The sequence below is a fragment of the Bos taurus genome, chromosome 26, assembly GCF_002263795.3.
Source record: "Bos taurus isolate L1 Dominette 01449 registration number 42190680 breed Hereford chromosome 26, ARS-UCD2.0, whole genome shotgun sequence".
In the NCBI taxonomy this organism is placed as follows: Eukaryota; Metazoa; Chordata; class Mammalia; order Artiodactyla; family Bovidae; genus Bos; species Bos taurus.
This window is the reverse complement of record NC_037353.1, coordinates 35,363,702-35,385,039: the sequence shown is the minus strand read 5'-3', so window position 1 is coordinate 35,385,039 and position 21,338 is coordinate 35,363,702.

The window sequence follows — 21,338 nt, the reverse complement described above, 5'->3', positions numbered from 1 at the left end:
ACATTGTACGCAGTCTACTTTGGATGCCAGAAGAAAAAAGAATTGTTTTGAAAATCAGAAGAGAGAAACTGAGATTGACAGGTCCATAATTAGTGAACATCTGAGCCTCCTTCAGGATGTTCCTTTTTTCAGGAAGGTGGCTCGACTTCAGATGAGATGACTGCACCCTAGGGAGCAAAGCATCCTTCGACCTTTGGAAGGTTTCTATGCTCTCTTCTTGGCATAGAAGCAGAGAGGCAGGGACTTTAAGAGAAGATATAGAGCAGGCTTGTACAACGATGACGTGGAGATTAGAGAGCCTATACCTGTCAGTAAGCTTCTCTAACTCTGTTGTGACTCTAGGATTGGGGGAGTGGAGGGAGGTCATAACTGGGGGTGAAAAATAACACTTTCATTTGAATTTTCCATAGGCCCAGTGCAGGATCAGAGGTAATTTGATTCAAAGAAAACAAAGAAATAAGTATTTCTTGTACATTTTATTTCCTGGACACTAGGGAACAGGAGAGGGCTTCCCAGGTGGTGCTAGTGGTAAAGAACCTGCCTATCAGTGCCAGAGTCCTAAGAGATGCAGGTTTGGTCCCTGGGTCAGGAAGACACCCTGGAGAAGGGCATGGCAACCCACTCCAGTATTCTTGCCTGGAGAATCCTATGACAGAGGAGCGTGGTGGGCTCCAGTCCATGGGGTCGCACAGAGTTACACACGACTGAAGTGACTTTGTATATGCAGGGAACAGGATAATTAATTCAACTCTGTATCACATCTTCATTCTTGTCGTCAGAAGCACCAACTTCTAATTTTCTGAAGTAACCAGCGTCTCCCACTTTGGGTGAGCATTGCATTTATAAGTTATCCTAATATATGTGTGAGTTAGGATTCTTTGGTTGAGAGTGACCAAAACTGATTCATTTCAGCTTGGAATTTATCAGAAGGATTTGTTTTGGAAAAGTTTATCAGAAGTCTACAGACTATTATGCAGAACCTTGAAGGTTCTTTTTGTCCCTCTCTCCCCTCATTCTCTTTTCATGATACTCTCTTGTATCTTTTTCGTTCTTCTCTTTTGCCAACCTAGACAGCATATTAAAAAGCAGAGACATTACTTTGCCAACAAAGATCCATCTAGTCGAGGCTATGGTTTTTCCAGTGGTCATGTATGGATGTGAGAGTTGGACTATAAAGAAAGCTGAGCACCAAAGAATTGATGCTTTTGAACTGTGGTGTTGGAAAAGACTCTTGAGCATCCCTTGGACTACAAGGAGATCCAACCAGTCCATTCTGAAGGAGATCAGTCCTGGGTGTTCATTGGAAGGACTGATGCTGAAGCTGAAACTCTAATACTTTAGCCACCTGATGCGAAGAGCTGATTCATTGGAAAAGACCCTGATGCTGGGAAAGATTGAGGGCAGGAAGAGAAGGAGATGACAGAGGATGAGATGGTTGGATGGCATCACCGACTCAATGGACATGGGTCTGGGTGGACTCCAGGAGTTGGTGATGGGCAGGGAGGCCTGGCGTGCTGTGGTTCATGGGGTCGCAAAGAGTCGGACACGACTGAGCGACTGAACTAAACTGAACTTTTGCTTCTACCAGACTTTTCCCCCCTACTCCTTACTCTACATTCTTGGTTCAGACCATCCTGTTCTGATCCAGTTCCAAAAATACCCTGGATGAAGCCACTTCTGGCCACCTACCAAACATAGCACTTCACTGATTTCATTCCTCAACTCCAGCACTTTCCTTGCTTCTTTTCCTGCTTGCTTTTTCTCCATAGCATGTTTTATCTGACATACCAAATATTTACTTATTTTGCTTACTGTCTTATTTCCTCCATCAGAATGTAAGCTCTGTGAGAAATGTTTGTATGTTTTAGTCATTGCTCTATCTCCAGGACATGAGCTAGTGTCAGATGTAGCACTCAATAAATAGTAGTTGAAGAAAAGAATGAATAAACATGACAGCTTCAGCAGAAACCATGTAGATAGAGGAAAATTAGCACAAGTTTCCAGAAAAGTAGAGTGCTAGAGACAAAAATTTGTATATTCCCACTGCAGCTTATCTCATGTGGCTTCAATTTTTCAATCTCCATTTTATATGTGTGGAACTGAAGCAAAAAAAAATAAGATTACCTAATGCTATATAAAACTTCAACTTTCTCGACAAGCTTCCATGCTGTCCTCACCTACCCATGTGTCTTGAAGGATTGTTAATTAACAGCAATTAAAAATTGACAAGACTTTCAGGTTTTATTCCAAATCTGTCCCTGGCTCTGCTGTGGTTGCATCGCTGGGGCATTTCTCTGGTTCTTGCTATAGGCACAGATGCCTGAGAGAGCTATTCTTTACAAAAGTTTCTCCGGTTGTTGGTCAACTGTGCCACTTTCTATAGAGATAGAATCATAGAAAATAGTACCTGATGAGGACTTACAGAGGATATAACCTGAGTCTTTCAGTTTAAAATGTGCTCCTGATACCCAAAAGAGAAAGCTCAAATCTATACCATGGACTTGACAAAAGCGTAGATTTTTAAAGTTTAGAGAAAAGATGGATATGTTTCATTGCCTGAAATTTGAGAGAGCCAGAAACTCTTCAAAAAGAAACCCTTCTGTTTATTGCATCGAGAATTGTCTTAATAGGGAGGAATATGGTAAGATAATTAAAGAAACCAGTAGCACAAGGATCTCTACTGTGAGCTTCAGTAGATAAAAGAAATACATTGTGATTTCTCTAGAGCAGAACTTCTAAGAAAGTTTAAATAAGTATTTTAATTGTTTTAATTTTGACTATACATTTCTTTGTAACTGGGAAAAACATGTAGCAATAAAATATTTTTTAATTAGGCAAAGAATTTTTTTAAAAGGTTAGATAATAAAAGATGAATATGAGAAAGTGCCACAAATATGTAGGAGTAAGGCCAGAAAAGTTTTATTGGGAACAGGAAGAAAATACCACAGACAGGAAAATAAAATGGAACTTTTAAAGAAGATCAAGAAAGATATATTTACTGCTTGAGGCCAATAAATCATAAAGGTCAAGCAAAGCTTCTACTTTGCCTGTCTTCTCTATTGAGGAGAACGATTTTTGGATGAAAATAAAGAGTAAACAGTTGATAGGAGGAGGAGGATGTCCATGGGGGACAGAAAGGTTGGAAGAGGACATCACTGTACTCATTGAAGTTAAATCTCCTAGTCCAGACAGTTGCATCCAGGGGTTGGGGGAGAGGGGAGATATAAGGACTCACAAACAGGATTGCTTAAGAGAACTAACTTTTGTTGAATACCTATGCTTTGTGCTGGTACTTTACATTTTCCTGGAGTTTCTATAGTAACTCTTCAAGTTATGCGTGCAAAGGAAATACAGTGTAGGCTGGCTGCCAGAATTTCACTGCAAAGCAGGTATTATTATTTTACAGATGAGCAAAGTGAAACTAAATGAGGTTAGATAATTTCATTGAGGGTGTATAGCTTGCATAAAGTGAATGGGCCAGGGTCCCCAAGACCAGTCTTACACTGGATTTGCTTGAAGGACCAGCAGAATTCAGAAGAGCTTTAATGCTCATGATTATGGTTTATTATAGCAAAGGATACAGATTAAAATAAGCAAAAAGAAAAAGCACCTGGGATGAAGGCACCAGGAGAAAGCGGGTGTGAGCTTCCAGATGTCCTCACTTAGTGCAGTCCCGAGGACAGCTCTTAACTCTCCCATCAGGGAAACGTGACAATATGTGTCCAGTGTTGCCCATCAGGGAAGCTCATCTGAGACTTGGTACCAGAAGGATCAATTATGTAGGGATACAGTGCCTGTGGGCTTCCCTGGTTAAGAGCTCAGACAGTTAAGAGCCTGACTGCAAGGCAGGAGACAGGGATTCAATCCCTGGGTCAAGAAGATCCCCTGGAGAAGGGAATCAAAACCCACTCCGGTATTCTTGCCTGGAGAATCCCATGGACAGAGGAGCCTGGTGGTTGCTTCACAGTCCTTGGTGTTGCAAAGAGTCGGACATGACTGAGCATCTAACACACACATGCCTCTATGACTAACCTTAGGGGCTCAGTCTCTGGCCTTCCAAAGGCAATGTAGCCTAAGGTTTCAGGTACAGGGAAGCATCCTTGTCAGGCAAGATACACCAAGGGCTCAGAGGTTATCACCCAGTAGCTTGACAAGGGCTAGTCTTTCCTTTGAATGTGCTGAATTAGCACAATAATTCATCTGACCCACACTCATTAAATCTGACCCACTCATTAAACAACCCTGAGCAGTATTATTGCAAGGTAGACATGAGGAACTGAGGCTCAAAAAGATTAAGCAACTTGTTGAAGTTCCAACAGCTAATAAAAGGCAGTTAGATTTAGTAGAATTCAGGTTTGCCTGACTCCAAAATCCATAATCTTAACCAGTTATCAGTGACCTGTAATCAGAATGGATGCTGCTGCTGCTAAGTTGCTTCAGTCGTGTCCGACTGCGCAACCCCATAGATGGCAGCCCACCAGGCTCCCCCATCCCTGGGATTCTCCAGGCAAGAACACTGGAGTGGGTTGCCATTTCCTTCTCCAATGCATGCAAGTGAAAAGTGAAAGTGAAGTCACTCAGTCGTGTCCGACTCTTAGCGACCCCATGGACTGCAGCCCACCAGGCTCCTCCATCCATGGGATTTTCCAGGCAAGAGTACTGGAGTGGGGTGCCATTGCCTTCTCCGATCAGAATGGATAGCTGAATTCAAATGAATTTTTACAGAGATGAACATTATCCTAGAATATAGATGCCAAAAATCAATTTTCAAGGGCAAGTCATAGAAAACATGATATGGAATCAACCTAAATGAAAAAGTTGGAGGGAGTTCTGTCTACTGTGAGCCTTACACCAGTGCATTATAAACTTTATATGAATATTAAATGGCCACCAGAACAACTAATGTAATCTTGGGAGCAATAACAGAATTAATATGTCTGGAATGAGGGAGGTATTATCGGGCCCTGATAACATGGCAGACTCTAGGTAGTGTTTCATACTCCAAGCCTTTCCCTTTAGCAAAGATCTCTGCCCTCTCCTTCCTTAGTTTTAGTTCAATAACAAGGCAATCTGATAAACTCTTCCTATGAAGGTATGATGTTGAATCAGATACAAGTACTACCTATGTAGGTCAAAATGTTTGAATATCAGCAATTTCAGTCTAATATAAACACCTAATAATAATTTAATGTGTCATTTCTCCAGGGGTATTTGCATTTTAGTATAGAAATCCATGAGACAACATTTCAAATCAAGAGAGGCAGATACTTGTGAACTTGGAAACATTCTGATGCTTGCCAAAGTACACCATACCCAACCTATGTTTTCTTGACAGTTTGTTCCATTAAGCTATACCAATATCTCTTTATGGCCCTGTCAACTCATGTCCATTCAAATAAATTAATGTTCCTATCTCAGCTGACTCATTTGGCAGTAAAAGCTAGTTCACATGCCAATGCATTAGCTGGCTCATATGACCTCTCTATCAAAAAAGGCATGTTTTCACAGCAATAAGCAAGAAGGAGCAATATACCCTTTCTTGCCCAATGTAGTAGTTCAATTTAAACAAATGTGAAAAATGTAAAGGGCAAAGGAATGGAAAAGATGAGACAATGCAGAAAGACCTGGGATGATACAGATATCTTACAATGTATAAAATAAGAGTACTTAATGTGTTATGTTTTTAGGTCTATAAAAAGATGATTGTAACTACTTCTGAGCTCTCAGAATTTTCATTCAAAGGGCACAACTGATTCCCTACAATGTATACAATCTTATCAAGGTACATTAAGGACATTTAATAAATTCTCAAATTAAATCAATATACACAATTGTAAATATTAAAATTTATTAAATGGTATGAATAGTATAAAGTTGATAGTTTAATGTAAGCTAAATACATGTGCTTTTATATAGATATTAAAGTGAAAGTGAAAGTCGCTCAGTCGTGTCCGACTCTTTGAGACTCCATGGACTACGAAGTTCATGGAATTCTCCAGGTCAGAATACTGGAGTGGGTAGCCTTTTCCTTCTCCAGGGGATCTTCCCAACTCAGGATCGAATCCAGGTTCCCTGCATCGCAGGTGGATTCTTTACTAGCTGAGCCACAAGGGAAGCCCTTTCACTTTCACATTTATATTAAGCAAATTACAAATACAAAAGAACGGATTACTCTGGGGTTGGTTAAATGTTGTCTTTAATGCTGCAGAAGTGACACAGCAGATCTGATTGTATGTTATTTAACACTTATTTGTACAACAAATGTTTATTATGCACTTGCTCTGTGATAGGCATGTGAAATAACTTTCATATTGACCACTGCTGCAAATAAAGTCATTTATAAACAGCTTGGAGAAAGTGTTATCAGTATCTGTTTTTAAGTAGGCTCTGAGGATTTGAAATATTTAAACCGGTTCTACATTCACGTTCCAAAGATAATGTACAAATTGTCTTCATTGATTAACGATGCTATCATAAGCTGGGAAATGTCCTTCTATGACTTCAGTTTTCTTTAAACGTTTAATAGTGTTCTCCACTAGAGGAAGGGTTTAAGGCTGGACTCAGAGACAAAGGTGATGGATGATTCCCATTACCAGGTTGAATGAAAAGCCTCTTATTTAGCATGGACTATGCCTAGAGGCAAGCTGAACAAGAAAGCTTCAACCGGTCATTTGTTATCTCAAAACTCCTGAAGGATTCAACCTGTTCTTTTACTACTTAATTTAATTTAGAAAATTATGGTTTCTTCCTTTTAAATATTTTACATATTTTTGCACGTAAAATTGGATTTTTTTTTTGGCCTGGAGAAGGTTTGGATATGTTCCTTCTAATCTGTGATTTGTTATCTATTCCACAGTTTTAAAACATTATCATGTTTTGGTTAAGTTGGAAAATAAAAGTATGTTCTCATATTTTGGAGCCAAAGCACAACTGCCTAAGTTTCTTGATTATGTAGATGAAAAAAAAAGTTCTTGATTTTTGTGGTTAGCTTGAAGTATGGGAAACTATTTCAAAAAAAGCAAAGCTTGAGTATTAAATCCCAAAATTATTTCTTACTATTAAACATTGGATAACATATAGTATGTTATACATTTATCACTATGAAATAAAATTAATATTTTATGTCAATGAGAAACAAGTTTTTTAAAGAACTATTAACTTTAAGAAAAATGTGTTCGCTGTGCCAGATCTTTAGCTGCAGGATGTGAGCTCTTAGTGGCAGCATGCAGGATCTAGTTCCCTAACCAGGGATTGAACCTGGGCCCCCTGCATTGGGAGCATAAAGTCTTAGCCACTGAGCCACGGGGGAAGGCCCTAAAAACTTAAACGTGAAAAAATTTTGTCTTCTCTTTGACCTCCTCTCTCCATGCTACTGTGCACCGTGTATCTATATTAGGCATTGACCAAATCTCCCCATCAGCAGAAATACCTGCTCAACATAAAGAGCAACATTCTCCTAGTATCAGCAAGTATGTGTGTGTGTGCTCAGCTGCTCAGTCATATCCAATTCTTTGTGACCCCGTGGACCATAGCCTGCCAAACTCCTCTGTCCATAGCATTTTCCAGGCCAGCTACTAATAAGTCATGTGTGACTTTTTGCAACCCTATGGACTGCACAGTCCATGGAATTCTCCAAGCCAAAATACTAGAGTGGGTAGCCGTTCCCTTCTCCATTATTAGTAAGACAACTCCTTAAAAGCTAACATTTCTTCTTGATCTTGTAAGGAGCCCCAATGACCCACTACTCACTAGACTGTATAAACTGTCAATAATACATCACTTAATTACAGCCCTCTGTCTCAAAACCTTATACAACTGTTCTTTGGCCCCAAACTTGTTCTTAGGTTCTGAGAAACAGTTCTTAGACCTTTCTGAGTGGCTGTTCCCAGGTTACAATCCTCAGTTTGGCTCAAATAATACTTTCCATTTCATGAACTTATTTAAAAAATAGAGACTCACAGACACAGAAACAAATTTAAGGTTACCAAAGAGGGAAGGTGAGGGGAGGGATAAATCAGGAATTTTGGAGTAACATATATGCAATGTTATATACAGTACACACATATGCAGTATGATACATAAAACAGGTAACCAACAAGGACCTACTGTAAATTACAGGGAAATATACTCAATATTTTATAATAACTTATATGGAAAAAGAATCTGAAATATATATATGTATTTATATATATAGTACACTTTGCTGTACTCCTGAAGCTGAGACAGCATTGTAAAATCAACTATACTTCAATAAAATAAGTAAATAAACAAGAGAGTAAATGCTAAGAGTTCTTATCACAGGAGAAAATTTTTTTCCTTTATTCTTTTCTTGTTTTTTAAAAAAAAATGTGTATTTGGCTGTGCCCAGTCTTGGTTGTAACACGCTGGATCTAGTCCCCTGACTAGGAATCAAATCCGGGCCCCCAGCTCAGGAACTTAGTCACTGGACCACCAGGAAAGTCCTTTTTCTTCTCTTCTTTTTTAATTATCATCTATATGAGAAGACAGATGTTAGCTGAACCTATTGTGATAATCATTTCACAATATATGTAAATCAAACCATTGTGCTGTATACCTTAAAGTTATACAGTGATCTAAGTTGATTATTTCTTAGTAAAACTGGAAAAACTTACACTCCTAAAAAATTTTTTTCTGTTTGTTTCTTGGATCGATTGATTGTTTTTGTTGACATTACCCTAGAGACTTCATAATAGGAATCTCAAGAATAAGACCTTGCTGCTAAGTCGCTTCAGTCGTGTCGGACTCTGTGCGACCCCAGAGACAGCAGCCCACCAGGCTCCCCCGTCCCTGGGATTCTCCAGACAAGAACACTGGAGTGGGTTGCCATTTCCTCCTCCAATGCATGAAAGTGAAAAGTGAAAGTGAAGTCGTTCAGTCATGTCTGACTCTCAGCGACCCCATGGACTGCAGCCTACCAGGCTCCTCGGTCCATGGGATTTTCCAAGCAAGAGTGCTGGAGTGGGGTGCCATTGCCTTCTCCGGAATAAGACCTTAGCCCATAATAATTTTTCCTTTTTTTCTTTTTTTTTCTATTTGACTCTCCCACTTTGAATAAGCACTAACTCTCTGTGAACACACTGGTCATTTTCCCCAGAAATAAAATTTGGGTCTACTTCACAGGGTTTCTGAACGTGTCAGGGGCAAAGCCCACTGGCGTAGGGGTGGGGGGATAGGATAAGGGCTAACCTCTTCTTTTGTGCTTAGTCTAGTTTCACTAACCTACATGCGGCACCTGCGCCTAACATGTGGGATCAGCATTCTCACACGTGGGATCAGCATTCTTAGTGCAGAACTGATGCACCAGGCACATGACTGCAGAGGTGATGTACCTGACCCTTAAGTCACCATGGCAACAGGGAGCGGTGTGCAGAGATGCTGCACCTGGCGGGGCAATCTGGAGCCCTGAGCAACACACCTGCGCCTGCCCTGCCCACAAGACCTTCATCCCTCCCCTCACAGATGAGATCCCCATAAAGCGGCCCCATGGACATCCATGGCCTGTCCGGAGAGTGTGTGCCCTGGGACTATGGCTGGCACCTCTCCGTTTTGTTTTGTTTTGTTAAAAAGACTAAAGCTTTTCTTTGCTCCTGAACACTATTCGATATTTTTCTGCTGAACTGAACGACAGCGGGGAGCAGGACCGCAGCTTGGGGCTGACTCTGGAGGGTCAGTAACAGAAGGAAACAAAACAATTTCTCTCAGTTTAGTGAAGATCACTCTCAAACTCAGTGTTCCTTAAGCTGTAAGATGGGGACTTCAAGTTTATATTTGGTTTGTGAATGAATCGTGCCGGCTCAGCTAATGGTGGAACTATCCTGCTAAAGGTTATATCCTACCTGTAGGAGAGGAAGAAGTTTTCCTTCACTCCCTTAGGTTCCCTCACAGGGTCAGAAAATTAAGCCGGCAGATTAATGGGAGAAAAGCATATACATTTTACTGAATTTTTATATATACATGGGAGACTTCATAAAACAATGAAGACCCAAAAAGTGACCGGAAGAGGAGACTTTTATACCTTTCAGACAAGCGTTATGCAACCTTTTTGGCACTAGGGACCAATTTCATGGGAAACAATTTTTCAATGGACTGGGGGGTGGGGGCGGGGGCGATGGTTCGGGGATGATTCAAGCACGTTACACGTATTGTGCACTTTATTTCTATTATTATTACATCAGCTCCACCTCAGATCATCAGGCCTTAGATCCTGAAGGCTGGGGACTCCTGTTAAACAAAGATGCAATGAATAATTGACAAGGCAAAGGGATTTGGGATTGGAGTGGTAAATGGTGAAGAAATAACTAATAAGGGTTAGTTTAACAAGGTTTGTTTTGTACAGATTTCTAGGCCCCAAATTCTTGGCTCTAGTGTGATAAGAAAGCCTTCTTTCCTCCTGGCACAGAGAGGGTACCTTTCACGTGGGAGCTTTATCTCCCGCTTTCAGGGAAGAAAAACAAGGGGGTAAGGTCAGAGTGACCTTCTCGCTTCTGCCCTTTTCTCACATTCCTTCAGCTTAAGATATTCAACATAGCAAGGTGACAAATTTTGGAGTAGCATATCCTGAGCCCCATTATAACCAACAAATACATATATCTTTGTTAATAAATACCTCTTCCAGGGGAACATCTCTCAGTCTCTTTCTCTCTGATACATATAGTTTTTAAAATAATATGGAGATCCTGCCATCTAACAAAATAAATATTCCATATTTTATCAGAAAGCTGGGGTCCTTATGACATTCATAAAGCTGCCAGTCTGTGTAATTCATCAACTAGATGAGCAAACCCACATATGAAATTTTAACCTTGATTCCTTTCAGAGTTTAAAACAAGCCAGCTTGTTTTATTAAACATATGTGTCTAATATTTAAGTATTTCACATGCATAAATTCTATTTTCTGATTACCATGAAGACACATTTAGTTCACACTCCAACATAAAACAGATAGGGTTGCCAGGCAAGGATTTTTAGACATGGTGTCATTTTACTGAGCGATACATTCTTTGCTGATAAATGGCTTTGAAAGCAGCTGTGTGGCCCTCCCCTTCCTCATCTCCCCCACCTCACAGAGGGTGTCAGGGCACCTTTATAACCTGCCTGAAGAGAATTATAATCTGCAGTGTGACTTTGCCAGCCATTAATCTTCCTCCTGTTTTAGTATCTGAAAGGAGAAATCCCTAGAGCATGTTTTCCCCTGGCCTCCGAATCATCCTGTTAGCTTCCTCGGTCACAGATAAAAGAGCAGTCTTGTGCTCACGCAGCAGGTCTCTGGGGGCAGAGCCAGCCACACAGCTCGATTCCTGCGATTTTTCTACGAAGGATTCATGCTTGTCACCAACTAGCAGAAAATCAACATCAGTTAAGGTGTCACTATAAGCAGAAGATGTTTTCATGGCCTGGACACAGCTCTGAAAATAAGGAAATGACACATGCCATTGAAATCTTAAATACATTATCCTTCAGGGTGTGGGGAAAAGATTTCTTTTAAAAGCTTTCATAAAAATAACATTTTTCTGCCAGCAGCAGCATTTTATCACCAGTTGCAATAACCTACTCCTTAAATTCATATCTTCCCTTGGAAGTCATGAATAAGCCAATTCTGATTGCTGGGTACATAAATTGTCCAGGATGTCTCTTCCAAGTGCCAGATTATATGTCTATCTTCTGCCCACAGAAGAGCGCTGAGCTTATCTTACAGCCCTGCATTATTCACTGGAATGCTCCAGTGAGGCAGGGTAAAGAGCACCGCTCTCAATCAACACCATGTGTAAATCGCCCCACTTAAAAGCATCTTCAACGTCTGTCACTAAGGCCCATGATCAAAATGACTGGAAGGTTCACTGGTATGTCCACACTTCATTCTTTTTTCACCAAGCACCATGAATTAAAACTCAGAAGCAACATTACCTCATGGGTCACTGGTCACTAATTGTTCCATTTAACATTCATCAAGCACTTCCTGCAACTCCCTTTGTTCCAGGCACCAGGCCAGAGGAGCTTAGGGGCATACATGTGCTCCCTGGAGTGGCCCAGTGCTCCCAAATCCCTCAGAAACAGACCCAGGAATTGGTCAGCAGTCTATCAGTACAGGAAGGAGAAAAGATCTATTTCTGGGTATCCTAGAGGTGCTTACAGAAAAATCATACTGGGGGCTTCCCTGGTGGCTCAGATGGTAAATAACCTGCCTGCAACACAGGAGACATGGGTTCTATCCCTGAAATAGGAAGATTCCCTGGAGAAGGAAATGGTTACCCACTCCAGTGGAGAATCCCATGGACAGAGGAGCCTGGTGGGGGCTAAGGTCCATGGAGTTGCAAACAGTTGGATATGACTGAGGGACTAAGCACACACACACAATTCATGGAGACTTATACTTTTGTAAAATATTTTAAAAAATAAACTACAAGAAAAATTAAATTTAAAAAATCCACCAAATATGCCATGTGATTTATTACTTTGTATTATTATGTTATTTTATATTATTATAAAATTATTATCACTCTGTCAAACTGCTATAAAAGTTCCTAAATGCTTACTTTCGATTTCTGTGTTTAGCTCATCACAGACTGATAAGACATAGGTCACCTAACACAGGTCAGCTTTTGCTGTTGTTCAGTCACTAAGTCGTGTCCGACTCTCTGTGACCCCATGGACTGCAGCCTGTCAGGTCCTCGGTCTCCCACTGTCTCCTGGAGTTTGCCCAATTTCGTATCCACTGAGTCGGTGATGCTATCTAACTATCTCATCCTCTGTTGCCCCCTTCTCCTTCTGCTTTCAATCTTTTCCCAGCATCACCGCTGGTCTGTAAATCAGGCTTACAGTGGCACTGACCTAAGTCATAGCCTTTGTGCTTGAAATACCTAATGTGTTTTAAATGTGTGCCTTTATGAATTATAATCAAACTGAGATGTAAACATTTTCAGAGAAACCTCAGGAGAGGAGAAATCCCTCTTCAGTGTGGTGGTAACTATCTTGCAATGGGGGGCTTATCTTTCCCTTTCTAGGAACAGAATATTATGGAATAAACATTGACTTTGGGTCCACAGAAATCAAGATTTTAATCCCAAATCTGTCTTTTACTAGCTCTGTGACCTTTGGCAAGTTAATGAACCACTCTAAGCTTCTTCCCTATCTGTAAAATGCAGTGGGCAAATGACTTTCTCTCAAGATTGTTACAAAGGTTAAAGATAGCAATTGCCAGTCCAGGTTTGATGCATGAGACAGGGTGCTCAGGGCTGGTGCACCGGGATGACTGAGGGATGGGATGGGGAGGGTCCGGATGGGGAACACATGTACACCCATGGCTGATTCATGTGAATGTATGGCAAAAGCCACCACAATATTGTAAAGTAATTAGCCTCCAATTAAAATGCATTACAAAAAAGAAAAAGAAAAAACATGACAATAGATAAAATGCATCTGAAATGAAGCAGATGTACAATAACGTAGCCCACTAACCTGGGGGCTCCTCTAAAGCAGGTTGGAGGAAAAAGCGCATCTCTTGGAATGTCTCCAGCTCCTAGCTCAGTAGCCAGCAATAAATGCTTCTGGGTGTAAATAGAAAGGGAAAGGGAAGGGAAGGGGGTGCAAAAGAAGGAAGGGAAGAGAAAAGAAAGCAAAGGAGGAAGAGATTGCTAGCCATGGTAAATCAAGGATTTCTTCCCTTTAATGAGTTTCAGAAAGTGCTTCATTATAACTTGCAGAAATCGGAATGGATGAAATGGAAATTCCTTGGTGAGCTGCCAATGAGGGTTCAAAGTAGGGTCACTATCTTTCATCTGGCATTAGACGTCCACTCGGGTTAATCCACGTGCAGTCATGGAACAATCCATCAATCAGTGGTATTTATTGAACAAGGTACCCAGCCCTCTCTAGGCCTATAGAGCATGAGGTTGGGTGACCTTGGGACACACCTATTTAATTGGGGAAGGGGGGGACACAATTCCATAATTCAATATCACCTTGAAAATTAGAAATTGTCCATAGCTCCAAAAAGAAACATACTTAGCAGTTTTTGATGAACAATTAAAGTGTGTCAGTGGTTGCTAACATGTAAGTGAAGTTGGGTATCATTATTCAGAAGGTCGATCTAGTGGAGCCGAGTTTGCTTCACAGATAAAAGTGGCAGTGTAGGCTGAGTGGGATTATTTATAACCTGCCGCAGCTTTGGCAATGCTGATGGAAGCTTCGGAGTATGAGTCCTTTTCGCAGATGACGTCAATTATTTTGGTGTGTGTTCTTTTCTAAAAGGTTGTTAACTGGCTTCAGCTGTGATAGGAAATGATCTTGGTCTTTGGCCTTTTGCTATTACAGTAATAAAACCTGTAATTGGGTATTAGTGTTCAATGATTCATTTTAGGACCACAGCCTTTGCTTTGCCCCTCTTTCGTAGGGAAGAGCTGTCACTGGAGAAACTATATTTTGTTCTTCCTGAGAAAGAATCACCATTTTCAGTATTGCCTAGAAATCTATAACACAATGTTCTTTTTCTTGCACTTACAAGACAAGCTTTTCTGTGATTGTTTTTAAGTACTTCGCCTGGTACTTCTGGTAAGAGGAAGATTTTAGTTTTTACTGAGGCTAAAATAAAATATTCACCCATCAGCAATACTGTGATGCTCTATGCTGTGAGAATACTCGCTGTGGCAATTACTTCTCTGGATAGAATGGATAATGACTGCTTTTTTTCTGAAATGAGTCTCTTTTATTTCTAGGGATGTGTAAAGGAAAATGTGTAGGCTTACCAGAGCGCTAAGGAATCAGTCTCCATTCCTACAAGGAATTCTCATTTTCATTATGTGGAATTTGCCAAGTTCTTTGGTTTCCTTTATTTTAAAAAGAAAACAATTCTTTAATTGTATAAGTCCTTCCAAACTAAATCCCAAAAGATAAGTTCTAAAAGTGGATGAACAACAAGGTCTTTAATAAAGTCTCTTCCCTTTCAATGCATTAAACATTTGTGATCATCAGGAATCTATGTGTATAATTAGTAATGAACATTGTAATATCTCATCTCGAATATCAGCACAGTTCTTCATATTATGACAAGATAGCAGGCAGATCCTGACATTGGCAAGAATCAGGCCACCCAGGGGAAAATGAATGATGTATATTTTACAGTTCTTTGATTTCCTCCTAACTCAATGGGGCTTTTATTCCTGGTTTAAATTGATAAGATTTATGATCATTCTACTTGCAATAAAAATATTCTCATTTTTCAAGCAGGAATACTCTAATTAATAGTTAAGGAAGAAATGACTATAACACAGTGGAATGTAAAACTTTAAGAGCTTTCAAAAATTATCAGTATAAACAACTGGTTATTTAGGGTCGATGACGGATCTTCTTTTGTTCTGGCAAGACATGAGAGGAAAATTATTTCTATAGTTTTCATCCTCTGTCAGTGATAAAAACAAAGATTAGGACCCATCCTGGCATGTGAACACACCAGTCATGGCAAAAGTCATTTATGAAAAGCTTGGAGCAGAATTTGGCTCCACACTGAAACTGTAATGAACCCCAGCTGAGTCCCCTAAATTGCCTAGGAAGCAGTGTCCTGTGTTTAACATCATCTCCCAATTCTTTAGCAGTATCTAGAGACACCCAGATCCCACCTTCTGGATGTGTCTCCAGTGACCCTCTCCCGGCCTTTGGTCATGATTTAAGCTTTCAGAATTGAGACACAGTTGAGATGATTCCACATTTTTCATCAGAAGATCCAAACTATTTCTCTTTCTCTTTATTGTACTCTTCCTCTCTGAGCCTGGCTGTTTCATTGTTCCAATAAGCTGAAATACCATAAGGGTATATTTTCATGCATGTTGTTCCTTTATAATCTCTGCATACAGGGTCCTAGGAGAATGGTGAGGTGTCAGGCTTGTGTGCTTCTCGCCAAAGCTGACTGCCTCACATCTGCTACTATCCTTTTACGCCCCCTCACCCCCTCTCAAACTTTTCTTTGGATTCTCACTTATACTAAGGTTCAAATAACTGATTACGACCTAAAGTAATAGTTCTCATACCAGAGTGCACATCAGAATCACATGGGGAGTAACGTTTCACGTGGTTTGGTTCTACTCCAGTCTTACTGAATCAGAATCGTTAGGAATGCGCACCAGGAGTTTTTATTTTGTAAAAGCCCATAAACATTCTTGATTAAGAAATATTGGCCTTCCGTTGTATCTGCCCTATAATTGGTTCAAACTGGCAACTAAAGTCACTATGATCAACTGAAGAATTTTAAGCAGCTGTGGAAGTGAACTGCAAAAAGCCAAGAATTCCCAGGACAAAATGGGTGGAGGACTTTGGCTCTAAATTCTTTGCCTTTACAATAAAAATTTTAATAAACTTTTTTATGACCAAAAACTGCATATTCTTTATAGAAAACGTGAAGAATATATAAAGGGGAAAAAAACCATGTTCATAAGACATAAACTCAACATTTTGTCTTATATCTTTCTATTCTTTAGGCAACTATTTGTATTTAAAAAATTTTTGTTTTTTATAAAATCGGCCTTATCTTTTTCATATTGTTTCCTGTCAGAAAACAGTCTGTTTGATGAATGTAGGATCTATACATAATATTCTCTTTCTCCCTCTCTTTCACAAACACAGACACACATACACACAATGCCTAACATATAGCACCTCTAATATTTCATTTACTCAATAAATATGTGCAGACTAAATGAATTCAGAGGCCCAGTTTTGGATTCCTTTCTAGGTTTTCACAGAAAGATAGTGACAAATTATAATAATTTCTATTTCTTGCCTTCTCAATCAACTTTAAAAGATAATCATTTTTTAAGATGATTGTGTGAAAAACACAAAATAGAATTATTAAATAAAAATTGAATAGCTCTTTACTCTTTCAAAATAACTCAACAGCAACATTTAAATTTGAAAAGAATCTGTCTCCTAAGAAAACTGAGTACAGAAGAATTGATGCTTTTGAACTGTGGTGTTAGAGAAGACTCTTGAGAGTCCCTTGGACTTCGAGGAGATCCAACCACTCCATTCTAAAGATCAGTCCTGGGTGTTCATTGGAAGGACTGATGTTGAAGCTGAAATTCCAGTACTTTGGCCACCTGATGCGAAAAGCTGACTCATTTGAAAGGACCCTGATGCTGGGAAAGATTGAAGGAAGGAGGAGAAGGGGACAACAGAGGGTGAGATGGTTGGATGGCATCACTGACTCAATGGACATGAGTTTGGGTAAATTCTGGGAGTTGGTGATAGACAGGGAGGCCTGGCATTTTGCAGTTCATGAGGTCGCAAAGAGTTGGACACGACTGAGTGACTGAACTGAACTGAACTGTCTCCTAAGAAACAAGGCTTCTTCTGCTAACTTAGTTTCTTCCCAAAAGTATCACTTTTAATGCCTTTAAGCAGCTGCAACAGTCACAGTTGGGTTTGGTTGCATACATCAGTAATGGCAAATAATCTGGTGGGCTTCCATCTATGGGGTCGCATGGAGTTGGACATGACTGAAGCGACTTAGCAGCAGCAGTAGCAGCAGCAGTTGAAACAAGAAAAAGTAAAGGGACAGACAGTTCAGTGCTGGCATGGTGGTTCCATGGTCAATTGGAGACTAAGCTCCTTCTTTCCTTCTGCTCTACCACCTTCGTGAGTCACTTCCGTCTTTAAAGTCTCCTCACAGTCAAAAATGGCTGTTGGAGTACAATTTACATGTATATTCCAGGCAAGTAAAGAGAGCATCTTGTCCAAGTTAGTGCTCTTTAGGGAGCAATCTCAGAAGACATACCCATCAATTTCTGTTGACTTCTCAGTTAAGCCCTAGCCTCAAGAGAAGCTGGGAAATGTGTGAAATTGTTACTGAGAATATAATCAGGGTTCTATTCATATGAAACAAAAATGGACAACAGATACCATACAGGCAGCTAGCAGTCTCCCTTCCACAGCATAGCCGTTTATGCCATTTATCGGTTATGTTTGTGGCCACAAATAATAAAATATCTAACAGTAAGTGGCTTAACAGCCTGGTGTGCTGAAGTCCATGGGGTTGCAAAGAGTTGGACACCACTGAATGACTGAACTGAAATGGTTTAAACAGTAAATTTTATCTTAAAAACTAAGTCAAGCTGGTTGAGAAGCTTATGGATGTTGTCAAAGCCCAAACACCTTCCATTATTCTGCTATGCCATTTGTAATATATCAACAGTATCTTTCTTTAGGGCTTCCAGGTGACAAAGTGGTAAAAGAATTTGCCTGCCAATGCAGGGCACACAAGAAACGTGGGTTCAATCCCTGGGTCAGGAAGATCCCTTGGAGTAGGAAATGGAAACCCACTACGTTATTCTTGCCGGAAAATTCTATGGACAGAGGAGCCTGGCGGGCTACAGTCCTGCTGCTGCTGCTAAGTCGCTTCAGTTGTGTCCAACTCTGTGCAACCCCATAGGTGCAGCCCACCAGGCTCCCCCGTCCCTGGGATTTTCCAGGCAAGAACACTGGAGTGGGTTGCCATTTCCTTCTCCAATGCAGGGAAATGAAAAGTGAAAGTGAAAATGAAGTCGTGTCCAACTCTTAGTGACCCCATGGACTGCAGCCTTCCAGGCTCCTAGCTCTGTCCATGGGATTTTCCAGGCAAGAGTACTGGAGGGGGTTACCATTGCCTTCTCCGAGGCTACAGTCTATGGGGTCACAAAAGAGTTGCAACTGAGTGGACGTCTTTCTTTATTTTCGAAAAATGGCTGCACCATGACTTCACATTACAACATCCAAACATTGGAAGGGTAAATTCTTATTTGTGTCCGTTCAGGGTAGAAGCCATCCCATGTGACTCATGGGGTGTCACATGTCCATGCTTAAACCAATCATTAGCAAGAGTGATGGAATTACATCAAGTGGTTTAAAGTGATTCCCTTCTGGGGCTGAGTGTGTGGGAAGGCAATTCTACAAGATCGGGGTTCTGCTACTAAGGAAGAGAGGAGGCAGTCAGGCAGTGGGAAATGGCTATTGGATAGATAAAGGTTTGCATCTGCCATCCTTTTTCTGTTTTACGAAACACAGTGATTTACAACTGCTTTCCTGAGTAGTGAAAACTTAGGAAATTCCATGATATCCAACTCATTACTTAAATAGCATTTTCTTTCTAAAGGGCAAAAGACAAGCCTAAGATTGGACAATGAATCATTAAGCATTAACACAGAGACACATTTCTGTTTCTATTTGTTGTTGTTCGTTGGTTTACTCATGTCTGACTCTTTGTGATCCCATGGACTGCGGCATGCCAGGCTCCTCTGTCCTCCACTGTCTTCGGGTGTTCGTGCAAATTCATGTCTTCAAGTCGGTGATGCTACATAACCATCTCATTCTATATCTATAGTTGTAGAAAATAAAAGGATTGTATCAGTATTCTTTAAGTGTTAGACAGTTAGCATTACAATGGTGTTGAGGGAAAGGACCAAAAATCCCAATTATTCTAAAATTCAAATAATCATAAAATAATGTGCATTTCTCCCACATAGATGAAGATATATTTTCACTGGATGTTCCATTAAAACTGCTAAGGACATGAATAGGTCAATGTAAAATTACCCTTTATTTTCCCCCCAATCATAACATTTGTGTTCTCTGTTGTATGCATCACTCCACACACCTCAAATTAAGCAACTCAGCCTCCTGTGTTGAAGATTTTAATTTCCTTAGCTTCAAGAAGAACTATTTGAGCTGAATTCTCAAAGTCTTAAACTGGTAAGGGTTTCAGACTTAGATTATCCTGGATTGGGGAAACAGAGGTTTCTGGGGGTTCAGGGAGAGACAAGTGAACCTACCTGGGAGAGTTAAATTCCATCAGACTGAGTAGGGTGGTGGGATGGGATTGCAACTTCTACACGGTGTGGGATCCACTCCCACCCAGAGCTCTGGGGGTGACTTAGGACCTGATGGATGCCCCTATGGAGACTGGATCTCTAGCACTGTAGTCTGGAGAACTGCCTCCGGCCAATGGATTTCTGTGGCAACAGTCTTGGATCCCGCCCAGAACACTGTTGCTTGGTAGCAGAGCACGTAGTTAAAGAAGCCTCAGGAAAGATGGCAATTATCATAAAATCAGGGACTTTCTTGTTTTCCCAGAGTCAAATACATTCTTGGATTCTTATGATCCAATGAAGAGAGGGAGGGAGTATGATTGTGTCTACCTAATATTCATTCTTTCTCGCTAGCAAAACTGTGCTATTGAAGGCAATTGTACCTGGCCTGAAAAAAATACATTATCTGATCTTTCTCACACGTGTATGGCTGATGAGAATAAAGAGAAGCTGAGAAACACTTCTGAAAAATTTCCTTTGTTCTAAGACTTTTCCTTCTTCCTTCCAGGAATGACATCTGGAAATCCGACAAGCATCTTTTAACCCAGAAGGTTACTAAAGATTGCTGTGCAGAAATACAGGAAGTTGGGCTTTTCTGGTGGCACAACGGATGGAAGTCTGCCTGCTGATGCAGGGGACATGGGTTCGATCCTTGGTCCAGGAGGATTCCACAAGCCAAGGAGCAACTATGCCCATGAGCCTTTGCTCTAGAGCCCTCGAGCCACAACTACAGGACCCATGTGCTGGAACATGAAGCTTATGTGTTGCAGCTACTGAAGCCTGCATGGCTAGAGCCTGTGCTCCACAGCAAGGGAAACCATCACGATGAGAAGCCCATGCACAGCCACAAAGAGTAGCCCCCACTCACCACAGCTAGAGAAAGCCTGCACCCAGCAATGAAGACCCAGTGCAACCAAAAATAAATAAACAAATAAAAGAAAGAAATTTTTTTTTTTTTTCCAAAAAAAGGGAAGAAATACAGAAAGAGACTTGGTTCCTTGTGACTTCCTGGGGCATCTATACCAGTTCAGGCTTCCTCCATGGGAATTCTGCATGACAAATTAAGTGGTTCAGGTTTCTTATTGGCAGAAGTATTAATCTCCTAATCAATTTATGTCACTGTCACAACAACCTTGGAAGTATTACTATGACTGATCCCATTTTTTTAAAAGATTTTTTTATGTGAGCCATTTTTAAACTCATATTGAATTTGTAACAATATTGCTTCTGTTTTATGTTTTGATTTTTTTTTTTTTTTTTTTGGCCTCAAGGCACGTGGGGTCCTAGCTCCCTGATCAAGGATAGAACCTACACCTGCCTTGGAAGGCAAAGTTCCAACCACCGGACCTCCAGAGAGGTCCCCAGTTCCATTTTTTTACATGATGAGAGACTGATAAATCATGGAACCAGAATTCAAACCCAGTTTTGTCTGTCTATAAACCACATACTTTTAAGTATCATGCTATCTGGTAAATCAAGCTAGGATAGTTA